The sequence below is a fragment of the Helianthus annuus genome, chromosome 17, assembly GCF_002127325.2.
Source record: "Helianthus annuus cultivar XRQ/B chromosome 17, HanXRQr2.0-SUNRISE, whole genome shotgun sequence".
NCBI classification, from domain to species: Eukaryota; Viridiplantae; Streptophyta; class Magnoliopsida; order Asterales; family Asteraceae; genus Helianthus; species Helianthus annuus.
The window spans coordinates 137,384,889-137,397,143 of record NC_035449.2 but is presented as its reverse complement, the minus strand read 5'-3'; positions in this window follow the sequence as shown (position 1 = coordinate 137,397,143).

The following is a 12,255-nucleotide window of genomic DNA, read 5'->3' as shown; positions in this document are numbered from 1 at the left end:
TTGTAAGTATAAAAATCCTGGTATATAGCAAATAAGGAAAAAGAGATCACCAACGGTTTGCAAGGCCATTGATATGTGTGACGTGTAGTAGTAAGACTCAAACCTAGCAGATTTCGCGATGGGTACAAAGTCACCACCTGGTCCATTAAGCGGGCTCAGGGGTTGGGCTCGCTACACCCAGATAGATCTACCGCTACTGTCCCTCGGTCCTACAATAAGGATTAATGGCCTCAAGTTGCGCCTACCCACTCACATGATCTAAGTAGTAACCCTCCTTACGCTAACCATACCATGTATAAAGTACTCGTAAATATAGTAACATGTATTTCACCCCCGCAGTTTAGAAAACTGAAAACAGTTAAGAGAAAAGGGGGACATGAACTCATAGTGGAGCGTCTCTATCAAGAAAATCTCCTGATCAATCTGCTGTGCGACGACCTACACGTACTAACTTCTATTAGACGGACGGTCGTGCCTTAGCTTAAGGTTTAATGTCTTTGGGGAAATAGTTAGACAACTATTTCGCGTTTACACTTTGCAAATATTTGGTAAATATATTCCTTCTCAAAGATGGGGGCTTTAATACATGTGCGTTCGTATATCTTCGAAATATATTATTAAGTCTCACTTAAAATATATTTTAAAACCTTTCTCCAAAATATAAATATTTTCCCAAAATATTATATTTTATTACATATAGTTTTTCCCCAAAATAATACTTTTGTCAAAATACGTGTTCACTAGTATTTTTCCGAAAATGCGTAAGTTACGTTTAAAGGTCAGGTGGTATTAATAATACCGTTGTAACTTAATATTTATTGTGAAGGCGTTCGTATTATTTTGGAATCGTTAATATTCAGTAATATTATTTTTACCCTAAAAATAATATTTGTATAGTTCACAAAATAACCATAAAATCTCACAAGTGTTGTTATGAAAAATATATATACTAAACATATATTTATCAAGTTTTATTTTGTGAAAATCCCACCTCCGACACTTAGAAATTTTGTAAATAAAATCGTGACGAAATTTACATTTTTGAAAGCAAGTTAGAAATATATTTATAACACTTGTGATGAAAATATTTCCAAGTGTTAGGTTTTTGGAAAAATTTCGCCAGAGTTTCCCCTGTAACTGGAGGTGGCTACGCTTTCAAGCGTATCATTTTCTTTTAAAATTCACATCAACAATGTTCCCATCATTAACAAACAATATTTCAACATTAAACCAGTCAAAATAGATATAAATCGCAAAAATACATGAACTTGTGGTTTATCTAAAATATGTAGTAATTTCCCCATATTTTTAGTAGACCTTTCTATAAATGAACTCGGTTTCTTGTGAATCTCGTTTTTAAAGAAAATACATTTCCACAACTTCTTGTCAAAAATCACAAAAATAGTTCTTTGTCAAGACTTCTTGTTTCACAAGTGTCTACACACTCGTGTGTTTACAAAAATCACCTTTTTTTAGTAAAGATCCGGTTTATAAAATATGATTTCACGTGACACTTGGTTCTTCGAAAATACCACTTGTAGATCCGTAGATCTACTAGTTTACAACTCTATTTCATAGAAATATTGTCTTTACACAAGTTATGTTTGTTATGTAGTAGTGTTCATCATCTAACCTCTTTCATACTTTAACATATTCTAGGTCATGTTATACGAACAAGACTTAGCCGGGTTAGATGACGATCCGAGCTACTACTAGCATACAACAACACTAAATAATCACAATAAAGCAAGTCTCACAAGTTTTACACAATTTCATAGCTTTTATCCAACATGTTTATCATTTTTGTAAACTTTTAGTATGTGATTTAGTATGTTCATGATTTTCAACCGACAAAGTTCATATTAACCACTTTAGAATAGATCAAGAAGGCGTTTAGAGTCACTTACTACTAGCTCGTGGCTAGGGAAGAAACTAGTCGAAAAATGGGTGGTTAAAAGTAATGTAGTGAGGTCCTTTGCAATCCGAGTGCACCGAGCTTCCTCGTATGAGATCCTTAACCCTTGTATGCAAGTAGAATGCGTTGATAAAAATCAAAAAGTGGTGGTGGTGTGGCTATGGTGGTCGGCCAAAGTTCAAGAGAAGGAGAGAGAGTTGTGAACTTTTGTTAAGTGTGGTTATGAATGTGATGTTAACTCTAGGATGCATTTATAAACCACTCCATATCAATTACCCAAGGGTTATAATGCTAGGAAGATTTTAGACATCATGGATTTAAATATTCAAAAGTAAGTGATGTGTATCCCCTTGGGAGTAACCAAATTCGGTTATATAGGGGGGGTTTGGTTGATTTTCAACTAGTTAGTTAGTGATATATTGTGTTTAGTTAAGGAGGGTTAAGACTAGTTACTAGTGTGTTGTAAGTTATAGCGGGTGTTAGTGTATTCGGGGACCCTAACTAGCTCAGAAAAGGAAAAACAAAGTTAATGACAATATTTTTATGTTCCGGATAAAGTCCGGTTGTTCGGTTGGATAGTGATCCGTTAAAGTGCTTAACAAAGCTTTAGAGTGTCGTTATTATTATTTTTAGTGACACGATTTATTCCCGACACTTTGGAAAGTGTCTAGTATTATTTTTCCAACTTTTAGCACTTTACTAGTTTAGATAAATGCTGAATTTTCATTTAAAGTGCTGAATTTTGTACATAAAGTACGTTTTAGGCACATCCGGTCACTATAATTATCACCTAGAGACGCAGTTCTACAATCCTCATCTCCCTACACTTTCTACTAGTGTAGTAAACTATTCCCGGCTCATACTTGCCTTAGAGACAGTGTCTGTCTGGTGCTAGCTATGCCAGCACGTTTACTGGGTTATCCGCTCATTGTGCTACTGTGCTTTTGTGCGTCAAGTTTGTCACTAAAGTTCTGTATGTAAATAATGGAGTGACAGCAAATAAAGTATGATGCAAGTAAGTGTACGTATCAGAATTCAAGTAGCAGTTTATTCACATATTCAAGCAAGCACAGTAATTAAGCCGTAATTAGATATTAATTAAGTTGTACGGATACCTGATTTGGTGAGGGTTGTCACATTCTCCCCCCGTTAGAAAAATTTCGTCCTCGAAATTTGTACTACCTTAACCCCCTTATGGTTTCGTCACACATGTATGTATATGAATAATATTACGGTAGATAATCTTCAATCCAAATCAAACCTTACTCACATTTGGTGAGTCTAACAATATATATCAATCCGAATTCTAGGGTTAAAAGGTGTGTGCTCATAGCAGTTAATGTTAGAGGTATGAGATGTAAGTGCAACCCAGCTAGCAGGGGGGTTCCACAAAGAGGAGTCTTGACTTAAGAAGACTCTCAAACGATCGATCATAAAATGCACACGGGTTTTCACGAAACATGGCACCTGCTATATAAACTCAAAAATCCACAACTCAATTGAAATAGTAGAATGATCTGTCAACTCCCGAGTAGATGAATGGTAAAGTTTAGTGTTTTGACATTCTTAAAATTCGAAAGTACACTGAATGAAATATAGGCGAATCTGGTGTATCACGGTTCGTAGTTGCATCAGAAATGTTTAAAAGACAATCAACAACAGCTGATGTAGTTTTGTGTGAACGGTTGACCATGATTAGCACAAGCTACAAGTCTGTAATGACACCACAAGGTGTTGCAATGACATAATTCCATAATTGCGGTGATTGAACAAGTTCCCCGTGTTTGTGATCAGATGAAAGTGTACTGAAACAAGCCTGAAGAATTGATTTACACAATGTTATAAAGTTTTCAGTTGAACACGGAATCATCAAAGAGCCACTGTTTTGATTGAAGATGAAAAAGTATCAAGTACCGCAAGGCATTTGATTAACAATGAAAGAATCGCTAGGAGGTACATGGGGCTTATGAAATGAATCTATGTACCATTGTTTTAACACCCAATTGTGTTGAGACCGATTTAATCGTGATAAGCAAACGGATTTAGAGCGAGTCAATAAACAATTAAATCCGGGTATGAAGTGCGTAATCAAATTAGCGCAAGCTTCAATTCTGTGAGAGTATCACCGCAGGGTATCAAAGTCAATCAACGATTTAGTGGAGTCATAGATCAAACAAGTCTACCATGACCCGAAACAAAAGAATCTGTGCCAAAGTATTAGAATATGATGCTCTCAATACATCATATGGCGTCTTAAACCAAACATGTGAACTGGATAAGTTCAAGCAATTGAACTTGGTTTCAACGTAACCCGACAATAAACGTATGTATCAACAAGGGAATCTTGGCATGATAGTAAACATGTAACTTGAAAGAAAACGGTTGCAAAAAAAATGTATTGACTTGATAACAAAAGAGTCAACAATGACAAGGATGTAGGTCATTCGAATCACCAACCAGTATTTAGATTTAGCAATGTAATAACTGAACTTTAATGAAATATTTATTTGAAATGAAACCGTATGCATAACAAAAGGGTGCATGTGTGGCAAATAAGTTTCCAAGAAGATGAAGCAATGTGTACTTGCTATATTGAAGAAATGACCAAGTATTCGAAACAAACGTGTGTTCGCTCTCAGCGAAGGAAATCAACGTGATGCAACTACTTTGAGGGGAGTAGAAATGCAATATCTACTCGTTAGAAGTAGAAGTGAAAACTTCAACGGAAGCAAATTTAAGTACTTTCGGTTTCGTTAACTGAAGTGGCAAGTGTGTTAAGTTAATGGTGTTTGATTGAGTTGATAGATATAGTTTCTAAGTAAAACCCTTACGAGTTTGGTCCTGGGTTCCCAAAGGCCCTAGATATAAATTTTCTAGATTCTCCAGATCTCGTATCCCGTGTAGATCTGGTTTGTACATTGTAGGAAACACCATTTTGCCCAAGTCTAAGAACAAGTCATTGTCCCACAATTTCATCCTGGTGTAATTTCTTCCTGAATTCCGATGCTCGATTGTCGACCAGTCATGCAGTAGTAGTTGGGTCCTCACAGTCAGTTATGTAAGGAGTTCGTTAGTCCTCAGCAAAAGCCACCGACTCTGGTTGACCAGCTCGTCCGACTCCCGGTCATTTGAAAGTTATTCGTCCTTTCTTTTGGCGAGCAGAACTGAGGTTATCCAAAACAAAAGTTTTGGTCTGTTATCTTCCTTCTCTATCAATCACTGAGGTTGCACTGTCAATCCTTGCATTTCCGAAGGTGTAAGTCTCTCATGGTGCTTTGGCTTCAGGCGCGAGGCCTGGAATCAGATTGATGCAAAAATTCGACTTGTCATTGAGGAGATTACTCTGGCAAGTCTTCGAGAAAGACTTCAGGGTATACTCCGATCACGGGGGTATCGTTAAGTTTTAGTTCTTCGGCTCTCTTGTCCCCGACATGAGCCAGGAAACAACACGTCCTTCCCACAACAACGTTCGTGCCTTAAGTAATTCGTGATCGGTGGTGGCGTATCCTGCTTCGTGAGTCACAATCATTCCTTCATTCGTCATCGAGGTGCGGATATCAACCTCCGCTCGATCGCTTGCCAGCTAATACATCCAATTACCACGTTGAAGCTTCCCAACTCAACTGGCAATAGATCTAGCGTAAACTTACGCTCTCCGGGTTCTATCGTGCCGATCCCAGTTACTGCGTTGGCTTCCACTAGCTTCCCCTAAGCTAGTTCTAATGGGTACTGGAATAACTACTCACTCGCTACGTAAACCAATTATGTTCTCGAACACTAGAAGTGCGAATCGTAAAATTTGCAACAGTAGTTGGCAATACAGATGCATATTATTGAGTAATATGGGACGTACCGCTATCCATGCTTGGATCCCTGGCGTGTCTCCCTAGCTCCGGTGGGGAGCTTTCATCCTTGCGCCTGATTGTTTTTAGGGCAATATCTTCTGAAATGCTTTTTGCTTCCACAGTTTAAACATCCTCGAGCACGCTTCTTTTTATCGCTCATTCTGCCTCGACAATTATCATTGTCGTTGTCCCCGTCGTGATTCTCACTACCGTCTTGGCCCCCATTACTATGTTCAGTATTTTGCCAACAAGTTTCCTTGACATGTCCCACCTTGCCACACTTACCACAATTTCCATATTTGCATCGCCCGACATGATAACGTATACAATTGTCGCACTTAGGTAGGATACCCTTATAATCTTTTCCCTTTTTGGTCTTCTTCTTGTTACTTACCCGAGTAACCATCTTGAAATTTGCGAGCTTCCTCTTGTTATCCCCAGATGCCTTTATAGCAGTCTCCTTTTTCTCCTCCGCAGTGGAAAATTCTCCTCGTCTAACTGCTTCTTCCGTGAGTGCTATGCTTATGTTGATAGCCTCGGTGATCGTTGACGGTTTTGATGTTGTTGCCAGGCTTAGAATCTGAGGTGCCAATCCCCTTATGAACTGTTCAATTCTCTTGAACTCTGGTGCCCCCAGGAGTAAGGCAACTTGTGATAATTCGTTAAATCTCTGCACATACTCCGCTATCTTTGGTCCTTCCATCTTCAAGTTCCACAGTTCTGTTTCCAACTTCTGGACTTCTGCCCTCGAGCAATATCTCTTACGCATCAGATCTTTCAGTTCGTCCCACGTCATAGCATACGCAGCGGTCCCGCCCATTGTCCGAATTTGATGGTTCCACCATGACAGAGCCTCATCCACCAATAGTCCAGTTATATACTTGACTTGATGTTCGTGGTCACATTTGCTTAATCGTAAAACTGAATCTGTCTTTTCAACCCAGCGCACGAAGGCTAAGGCACCCCCGGTGCCGTCGAACTCCTGAGGTTTGTGGTCCAAGAACTGCTTGTAGGTGCAGGTGTTGGGCGGGTTATTTCCTGAGGCACCTCTGCTGCAGTCAGAGCGATGGGCCTCATACCGCGCGATGGCCTGTAAGAGGTGCTCTCGCGTTTCCGCCTCTGTTGTAGGTAGAGGGTGGTTGATATCGGTGCTCCTTTGAGTCGACATCTTCCTAGAAGAAGGTCGGTTAGGTCAGGTCTTGTGAAGGACGCGAGCACATTAGTTTCTATTCAACGAATAAGACCTCCTAGGTGTATTACATATACGTATATACGCAGTCGTTATACATTCAGTCACATATTATCTCATGTATTGCACATCTTGTAAATGGGAAGGTAGCAAGTAAGCATGTAGCATTATAGTTATCGCACAAATACGTAGATCAACAGCGTGCTTAGCGGAGTTTTTCGTTAGTCATTGGTCGTAAGTATTGTCGCGTGTTTAGAGCTGATTGGGCTTTCATTATCCTCCGGCCACAATCACGGTGTCTCACAAAACGCGTCGCATCAGAAGGGACACAGGGTCACCCTACCCTTGTCCAACAAGTATTTTGTTGCATCAAAATTTCGTAGTCAGAAGTGGTACTCAAAAGCCTCCGAAATCCCGGCTTATCATTAGCGTATCTACCCAAGCGTAATGCAATTCGCATAATCCAGAAACCAACTATACTGGTTACTGAGGTGGAGGAGGAAAGAAAAAGTAAACTGTCGACATGCGTGAATCCCTCCTTGAGCTAGAATATACGTTAAAGTAACTAGCTGATCTGTTTCTTGATAGTAAAGAAACGAGCATCAGCATCCTAGGAACGATGTAATAGTAACGGTCAAGTGCGCAAAAGGGATCTTGAGGTACGTGGCGGATCAATGCACACTGGCGAAAGACAGAGTGGAGGACGTGGTGTTTCACAGAAACTTTTTAGACAATATGTTGTCTTGTGATGTAGACACTTAACTCATGTTTTAGGTTATGTAATGTTCTGTATTTGAAGTTGCCCTTTGGGGTGTCAGCTCAAGCTTCAACGTTCCGCGACTCATATCCTCAACTGCAGTTAATGTGACAGGAGCAACTTATCCTGTGTGTGTTTTTCATAAAGCGAGGAATGGTAAGGGTTTATAGTTAGCATTGTGCGTTTATAGGGGCCATCAAATCGGCTTATCGAGCGTTGTAGAGGTGAATGTAGCAAGCGGTGCGGCCTGGAGCATCTCTACGAGGCGCGGGTATATCCTGACAGAAAGTGTTAGGCACGATGGCGCAACGGGCGTCGATCTGCACAAGGGAAAACGAACCTTTCCACAAATGAGGGGGGGTTGCCTGATGCAGGTAGGTATAAGGGGTGCAACGTCTGGTAGACTAAAAAGAAACAGTATCGTGACCACGTAAAGGTGTAGGTTCAGTAGGCGCAACATCAAGCTGACCCAAATGGTGTAGTAGCTGGCTCAAGTGCAGGCTCCGGGTCATGTAACGGTGTGGTGAGCATCAGTGGTGAGTGTGGGAACAAAGGTGCATTAATAGGAATTGAAACAGGGGCTGAAACAGGAGCCACAAGAGAGTGTCACAGGAAACCCGAAAGGTGGGTAACCATTGTCATCGTCTATCCACCCATTTCGGGTGTGTGCGTATCGAGGATCAACATGGGTCGCAAAAGGCGCATGATCGAACTGTACAGGCACAGGGTCAGGAAAAGAGGCAATAACAGGATCAGCAGGAATATCAGCAATGTGAGGGGCATCAATATGAGCATCAACAGCATGATCATCCCCCAACAGTGGAGCAACGATAGGATGATCATCGACAGGTACGTCATCAACCAAGGGAGCAATAGCTGGTGCATCGGCATGGTCAAGGTCATGCTCTGAGGCAAGGACAGGAGCATCAACTGGCTCAGGGGCCACAGCAGGCTCCAAATTATCAACTCCATCTTGAAATCAGCGGGATCAGCAAACATGGGGTCAACAGGGGCTACGGGATCCACCATGGGCGGATCTAGTTGAGTAAACTCAATGTTATGATCGGGATCAAAGCCCGGTGGGAAAACAGGATCCGAATCGCCATCAACGTCATGACCAAACTCAAAGCTAGGGGCAGGTGCAGCGGATGATGCCATATCAGGGTCCGTGTCGTGCGAATGATGCTGCATTCCCAGTGCATGTGAAAGTGCAGATGCTACAAACTCAAAGGAATCTGGGACAGGTGAATGGATGGGTGCCTCCTCCGCAGGAGCATCAGCAAGAAGTAAGAGATCACCGGCAGCAATGTGGGCCTCGCCCTCAAAATCGTCCTCTGGTGGGTCCTCATCAAGCAAGTCGACGTCGTTGTCAGCGACTACGTCAAGGGGCATGTCAACAACAGGGTACGCGGCAAGGGGTACAGGGGCAGGGATCACCGCGAGCGGCAAATCCCCAGCGATAGGGCTATCAGCAGGCTCCGCAACAACATCGGGCAGCGCAAATGACTGGAAATCATCGTCGTCCGTGCTGGTAGTATCTGAAGTATGCACCTCGTGCTCTGATGACACTATGTCGTCCGATACTATGGGTACAGGGTCCGTGACGCAAACACACGTATGCACAAATAATCAATCATATAGTCAAATAAGCACATTAGCCACCAATAAGCAATCAAATAGTTCTCCTAGTCCCACTAGCCTCCCAGCCTCCCAGACTGATCTTCCTAGTCCCACTAGCCTCCCAGCCTCCCAGACTGCTCTTCCTAGTCCCACTAGCCTCCCAGACTGCTCTTCCTAGTCCCACTAGCCTCCCAGCCTCCCAGACTGCTCTTCCTAGTCCCACTAGCCTTCCAGCCTCCCAGACTGCTCTTCCTAGTCCCACTAGCCTTCCAGCCTCCCAGACTGCTCTTCCTAGTCCCACTAGCCTCCCAGCCTCCCAGACTGCTCTTCCTAGTCCCACTAGCCTCCCATCCTCCCAGACTGCTCTTCCTAGTCCCACTAGCCTTCCAGCCTCCCAGACTTCTCTTACTAGTCCCACTAGACAACTACCTCAGCCTCCCAGACCGAGCCTCAGCCTCCCAGACTGAGCCATAACTAATAAATAAAATGTGCTCGACTTTTGTTTGTAAAAATGTTTTGGATCTGGACTTAAGTGGTATGCAGTGTAAAAATGTTTTCGTGAGAGCCCTGATGATCATAGTCTAGACTCGAGAAAGAATCCTAGTTCGCTATGATCGAGGCTCTGATACCAAGTTGTCACACCCTGGCTTTGCGGAAGCGTGGGTTAATTGGTGTGACTACTTAATACCATAGCAACAATCATAACAATGCTATATGATAAAAACATGTGGTGTTCATCCAATAATAAAGTTTAGAAAATCCCATTTTCAACAATCACAAAATAAGTTACAGACCTTGACTTGATTTAAAAGGGTTCATAAAACTTATCAAAAGACTTTAAAACAATACTAGGTTTAGGGATATGTAACCCGTCCAGGAAGAGGTTACACCTTCTAAACCCTGGATGACTTCTTTATTCAAACGCAGCTTGAAAATACGTGCATACCGTGCCAGTTCCGTTAGTTTCCTGAAATACATGTAGTTTGAAAAGTCAACATAAAGTTGAGCGAGTTCATGTGTAGTGAGTATGTAAAACCTTTGTAAGTATAAAAATCCTGGTATGTAGCAAATAAGGAAAAAGAGATCACCAATGGTTTGCAAGGCCATTGATATGTGTGACGTGTAGTAGGAAGACTCAAACCTAGCAGATTTCGTGATAGGTACAAAGTCACCACCTGGTCCATTAAGCGGGCTCAGGGGTTGGGCTCGCTACACCCAGATAGATCTACCGCTACTGTCCCTCGGTCCTACAATGAGGATTAATGGCCTCAAGTTGCGCCTACCCACTCACATGATCTAAGTAGTAACCCTCCTTACGCTAACCATACCATGTATAAAGTACTCGTAAATATAGTAACATGTATTTCACCCCAGTAGTTTAGAAAACTGAAAACATTTAAGAGAAAAGGGGGACATGAACTCACAGTGGTGCGTCTCTATCAAGAAAATCTCCTGATCAATCTGCTGTGCGACGACCTACACGTACTAACTTCTATTAGACGGACGGCCGTACCTTAGCTTAAGGTTTAATGTCCTTGGGGAAATAGTTAGACAACTATTTCGCGTTTACACTTTGCAAATATTTGGTAAATATATTCCTTCCCAAGGATGGGGGCTTTAATACATGTGCGTTCGTATATCTTCGAAATATATTATTAAGTCTCACTTAAAATATATTTTAAATCCTTTCTCCAAAATATAAATATTTTCCCAAAATATTATATTTCATTACATATAGTCTTTCCCCAAAATAATACTCTTGTCAAAATACGTGTTCACTAGTATTTTTCCGAAAATGCGTAAGTTACGTTTAAAGGTCGGGTGGTATTAATAATACCGTTGTAACTTAATATTTATTATGAAGGCGTTCGTATTATTTTGGAATCGTTAATATTCAGTAATATTATTTTTACCCTAAAAATAATATTTGTATAGTTCACAAAATAACCATAAAATCTCACAAGTGTTGTTATGAAAAATATATATACTAAATATATATTTATCAAGTTTTATTTTGTGAAAATCCCACCTCCGACACTTAGAAATTTTGTAAATAAAATCGTGACGAAATTTACATTTTTGAAAACAAGTTAGAAATATATTTATAACACTTGTGATGAAAATATTTCCAAGTGTTAGGTTTTTGGAAAAATTTCGCCAGAGTTTCCCCTGTAACTGGAGGTGGCCACGCTTTCAAGCGTATCATTTTCTTTTAAAATTCACATCAACAATGTTCCCAACATTAACAAATAATATTTCAACATTAAACCAGTCAAAATAGATATAAATCGCAAAAATACATGAACTTGTGGTTTATCTAAAATATGTAGTAATTTCCCCATATTTTTAGTAGACCTTTCTATAAATGAACTCGGTTTCTTGTGAATCTCGTTTTTAAAGAAAATACATTTCCACAACTTCTTGTCAAAAATCACAAAAATAGTTCTTTGTCAAGACTTCTTGTTTCACAAGTGTCTACACACTCGTGTGTTTACAAAAATCACCTTTATTTAGTAAAGATCCGGTTTATAAAATATGATTTCACGTGACACTTGGTTCTTCGAAAATACCACTTGTAGATCCGTAGATCTACTAGTTTACAACTCTATTTCATAGAAATATTGTCTTTACACAAGTTCATGTTTGTTATGTAGTAGTGTTCATCATCTAACCTCTTTCATACTTTAACATATTCTAGGTCATGTTATACGAACAAGACTTAGCCGGGTTAGATGACGATCCGAGCTACTACTAGCATACAACAACACTAAATAATCACAATAAAGCAAGTCTCACAAGTTTTACACAATTTCATAGCTTTTATCCAACATGTTTATCATTTTTGTAAACTTTTAGTATGTGATTTAGTATGTTCATGATTTTCAACCGACAAAGTTCATATTAACCACTTTAGAATAGATCAAGAAGG